We start from the raw sequence: 5687 nt of genomic DNA, 5'->3' as shown, positions 1-5687 counted from the left end.
ACACCAAATAAAGCCTGCCCCTGTTTTTTATTACTGTCATATGTGGGAACATCATGTATGAATTAAATTATTTTTAAGCTAATTAAATTCATGAAGTTATTCCAAGTATGTAGATTTCTGTTCTTGTATAGAAGAATGATCCTATCTTTATTCAAGAGCGTAGATTTTCAGTTTGAGAGCATGATTTTATTCCTTTTCAGTGACACAGCTCCTTCTCATGCTCACATTTATTCTCCTCATGCTCACATTTTGTGCTCGCACTGAGTACATGAGCGAGCACATTGTTATTATTAATAAGATTTGATGTTTTTATGTTATTGTTATAAAATAAAAATATTGTTAATTGTTGCACGTTGTCTATTCCATTTAGTATTTACAACTTAAGTACAATTTATAACAGGGTTAGCAAACGGCATAAAGTGCTACTGTTCAGGAAGAACAAGGGATTTAATGTTTTCTTTTATTATATCAAGGGATGAAATATAACTAAGGTCTTAACATTTAACTATTTACAAAATTACATCAGAAATAACTACAGATTATTATTAGAAAATGATGTACAATTTACAACTATTATCAAAAACATTTATTATTAAATACAATATTACTACAATTCCAAATTATTTACAGTAATAAGCTGAGCAGGACTCCCTGGCAGTGCTGCTGGGCTGGATGGGATGCCACAATAAAGACCTTGTCTTCTGTGGTCAGTGGGACATCATCTGGGCTGGTATTCAGGATGTTTGAGGTCTGGTCTCCACTGTCCACCACATCGTCCATCAAGTGGGTTGGCTGACTTGGTCAACGGCTGCCATGTCACTAACAATGTTTAAGAAAGAGGCAAGAATTGTAATCTAATAATAATAATAATTGATTGATTGATTGATTTGATTTAATGACCACACAGCCAGGCTGGTGGAATTTGTTTTCAGTACAGCTCTTGGTACAGGTTCCAACATTACATTAAACATATAGTACATACAAACAGACACAAACTTACATCACACATAAATACATAAATACATAAGGGTTATACTTAATCCATAACAACAACAGTCCTCAGCGTTTGGAGTTCAGAATGGTTATTGCTATGGGAATGAAACTATTTTTGAAGCGGGTTGTTCTGGAAGAGATTGTCCTGTAACGCCTCCCAGAGGGCAGGAGATGGAAGGCGTAGTGTGCAGGGTGGGTGATGTCAGAAGTGATCTTGTGCGCCCTGCGTAGTGTCCGTTTGAGATGGAGTGATTCAAGGGATGGTAGGGGTGAACCAATGACTTTGGATGCTCTGTTGATGATGCGCTGTAGTTTCTTCCGGGAGAGTGTGTCAAGACTGCCGAACCAGACTGTGATGGATGTGGTGAGGATGCTTTCAATGATGGCTGTGAAGAAGCGGAGCAGGAGATGAGACCTTACTCTGAATTTCTTGAGCTGTCGGAGATGGAAGAGTCTTTGCTGGGCTTTTTTGTAGATGTGGTCTGAGTTGGTTTTCCATTTGAGGTTGTTGCTGATGTGGGTGCCAAGGAATTTGAATGTGTCAGTGATGGAGATGGGTTCACCTTCAATGAACACAGGAGTTTTGGGAGATGGCTGGCGTCTGAGGTCGACAATGAGTTCTTTTGTTTTTGATGTGTTGAGTAGGAGGTTGTGGTCTGTGCACCAGGTCACTGCTTGGTTGATCTGTCCACGGTATTCAGTTTCTTGGTTGTTGGTGATGAGTCCTATGATGGTTGTATCGTCCGCATATTTGTACAGGTTGACAGAACTGTGGTGTGATGTGAGCTGGTTGGTGTAGAGGGAGAATAGCCAGGGTGAAAGTACACAGCCTTGGGGTGCGCCTGTGCTGAGGGACAGAGGGGAGGATATGTTGTTGTTGATCTTCACCTTCTGTTGCCTGTTCCAGAGAAAACTGTGAATCCAGTGACAGATGCATGGGTCGATGTTCATGTCCAGTAATATATTGAGCAGTTTTTCCAGGTTTATTGTATTGAATGCAGAACTGAAGTCCATGAACAGGATGCAGGCATATGTGTTTGTGGACTCAAGGTGGTTCAGTATGTGATGAATTGCTAAGTTGACAGTGTCCTCAACTGATCTGTTGGCTCTGTATGCAAATTGGTATGTGTCCATGAGGGGGTTGGTGACGGTATTTAGGTGATTGGGTATGATGCGCTCAAATGATTTCATGACTGCTGATGTCAAGGCAATGGGTCTGTAGTCATTGAGGCAGGAGATGTTATTGGTCTTGGGAACCGGGATGATGATGGATTCTTTGAAGCACTTGGGTACTGAGATTTGACAAAGGGAGGTATTGAAGATGTCGGCAAAGACCTCAGCAACAATAATAACAACAACAATAATTAAATTATTATAACAAACAAAACTATCTACAAAACACTTTAAAACAGGAATAATGGCTTTAAAATGATGTTACTTGCCAACTAAAGATAGATGTGGTCAGGTATAACCTCCTCAAATGTTGTGCAGGACGGCACATGCTGTTATGACCTGCAATGTAAAAAACGTATTCATTAATTGTGATTCACTACAGTAGCCTACTCAAAGGTAAAGTAGAATCCTGTTGTGTGATGGTTGAGGCACAAAGGTGTGGTGCACCTCCAGCGCTTGAAGGAAGATGGCCCGGAACCTGGTCTTCATCATGCCAAAGGCACGCTCAATGATAGAGCGTGCCCTGGAATGATGGCCATTAAAGCGCTGGGGTCCCACACCTTGCAACGGTCGCTTGTAGGCAGTGATGAGGGGGAGTGGATGCTGGAGGCACGGGTACCCGCCGTCTCTTCTCTGATTGCTTTAATGGGGAGGTACCTGAGAGGGGATGATAAATTAGTAATCCAAATGTATGCAATGGCCATACAATTATTTGGCACAAATAAAAAGAATATGAAACACACATACGCATGGTTATCAATCATGTGAGCCACCAGTATGTTAACCATCTGCCGTCTTGCAGCATCTTACAGCTTCAAATCAACTAATAAAAAAAACAAAACCACAAGAATGTCAAACATGGTTATTAACTTTTCTGGAGACTGAAAAATGCAAAAATGTTAAACTCATTAGAATCAAGTGAACCTCTTTAGCAGACGCTGCATTTGTATCCTCAAATTGTTGTCTCTTCCTTGGGACCTCATCCATGTTTATAGTTGATGCACTTGAGCTGTAACAAGCAGTTAGCTAATTAAGCTAAAGTTACCGTATCTTGCTAGCTCACCACATGTGGACAAATTTGCTGTTCAGTCCTGGCAACAAACAAGGCTTTGAAAAGTATATATTCGATGTATTATTGTATACTGCAGTTCACACCATCAATTCATAATCGTTTTAGTAAGTTTTAACTAAATTTCACTTTCTGTGTTCGACATGCATGAGAGGAGGAAAATGGCACTGACTCTCTTCTCTCAAACTGAAGAAGTGAAGTGCAGGGAGCAAAGGCGGAGCTTAATTACGTCTTTGCAGAGTTAAACTAACACTGATCTGATCAACTCTGAAATAACTCTGGACACCATTTAAATCCAAATGTGTTAAATTTACACTTTGGGAGTTAAAATCAACTCCCAGATGTTTAACCATGACATTTTAACTCTCCAATTTTTGCTGTGTATTGTGGCACCCCATCCATGTCTCCGATCCTGGTGGAGAAGGTTCAGCAGCACTGCCAGGGACTCTCTGCTCAGCCTGAAATCCTGCCTGGTCTTTCGTCTGTTGGTCTGTTTCCTCTTTCTCGTCTTATGGGCGGGAACAACTGGTGACGCAGCTGATGATGCAACCAGGAAATGCTTCGAAGGCTAGACCATCCTTCGAAGGCCGCAAAGGCAGCGTCCTTCGAAGGATGCAGCCTCTGAATTGGGACATAGCTCAGGTGTCAGTTCTGGTCCTGTTGGATCTCAGTGCTGCGTTTGACACTGTGGATCACAGTATACTGTTGAACAGGTTGGAAACTTGGGCAGGACTCAGCAGAACAGTCCTAGACTGGTTCAGGTCCTACTTGGAAGAGCGGAGTTATTTTGTGACTGTTGCGTCCCCTAGGTCACGAGTGAGTAAGTGGGAGTCACAGGTGATTAACACAGGTGAACAAGAGGGAGGTTCGCTGTTCACTTACCTGATTGAAGTGCGGGCCAGTAAACAGGTGAAACGTAGACAGGTAATGAACGAGCACGGGCTATAAGCGGGAGCGAGCACTAGTTTTGGCATGTTGTCTCATCAGGAGAGATGCGCCACCGGTAAGCTGCTGTTTCCATTCATTGAGCTGCGGTTTAAGTTTGTTTGCTTGTGCTGCCACTGTCACGGTGTATGTGCCCGATTTATATGCTTGAGAACTTACTTTGGTCACATTGATAAACATTGTCTGCGGTCCAATGTCTAACGTTGCCGGTTTCATGATATCCGTGGCTAATGTTTGAATTGTAGCGCTTTCACAGTCACATGGATGAAGAGGTCATCGCATCTGCAGACCAAATCGATGCAAAGACAACTGAGTGTGAGAATAAGTTCCTAGAGGTGAAGAAGGCCACTCAGGAAACCTTTTGGACCAGCTACGCAGAGGAGACGTTCTTCAAGCAGGCCAAAACCGCTGATTCAGCCATCACTCAGGCAGAGGAAGAGGAAGTTAGCCCTCTGAAGTCAATCAAGGACCGCAGGCTCAGGAATAGAGGTCTTGAAAGAGAGGTCGCCGAACTCGGAGAAATGCTGGTAGAGTGGAAGGAGTTGGTTCCTGGCTCGAAGGTGATTGATCTGCAGGCACGCCACAAGGCGCTAAAGAAGAGGGTCTTGGCATTGACAGATAAGCTGGAGGAGGATGAGTCAGACCAAGTAGAGGGTAGAGGAAGAAACTTGGGAGATGATGGCAGTGCAGTTGATGATCCACTGAAAGATTCTTCTTTCCTCTCTCTCCCTGACATGTCTGCCAGTCTTAAGCTGAAGTCCAAGACAGACACGGGAGGATCGAACATGAACACCCGGCCCCCCTCACAGCAAAGCAGCAGCCCAGGGATGGCCCAAGGAAACTCCAATCTCAAGCCTCAAATCAGCCTTGAAAGAGCGCGGCTACCTACTTTCTCTGGTGATATAAGGGACTATTATCGCTGGAAGACTGAGTGGGAGGACCTACAAGAATTGGGTAACCCACATGGTGCAGAATGCATAAAAAGGTTTCACTTATTGAATAGTCTCCATGAAAAGGTGAAGAAGGACCTCGTCCTAACCAGCTGCGAATCCGCTGATGATATGTTCAAGCTGCTGGACAGCAAATTCGGGAACAAAGCAAAAATAGTCCTGTTGATCACCAATGAGGTCCAGTCTCTTCCCCCTGTTAAAGGAAACAACCCCAGAAGAACCATTGAATTGATCCAGGCGGTGGAAAGGGCACTGTACAACCTCCAGATTCTTGGTGAAGAGGACGCTGTAAAGAACCGTGTTGTTGCTCAATCCATCGAAAGCAAGCTTCCCAGCTCTCTCAAGAAAGAGTGGATTATGCATAAGACTGACCCGGAAAACAGGTTCTCTCCACTGGACCACTTTGATTGCCTCCTGAACTTCCTAAAGAAACAGGAGGAGATTCTTGAGGAGTTGGACCAGCTGGAGCCAAACCCTGCAGATAAAGGCCCTGTGGAAAAGGCTGCTGCAGACTATCCAGATAAGAGAGGGAGGAAGGCTTTCACTAAGTCCACAGC

The sequence above is a fragment of the Scomber japonicus genome, chromosome 4 (assembly GCF_027409825.1).
Source record: "Scomber japonicus isolate fScoJap1 chromosome 4, fScoJap1.pri, whole genome shotgun sequence".
NCBI classification, from domain to species: Eukaryota; Metazoa; Chordata; class Actinopteri; order Scombriformes; family Scombridae; genus Scomber; species Scomber japonicus.
The sequence above is the reverse complement of the archived record's forward strand: the minus strand, read 5'-3'. Positions refer to the sequence as shown.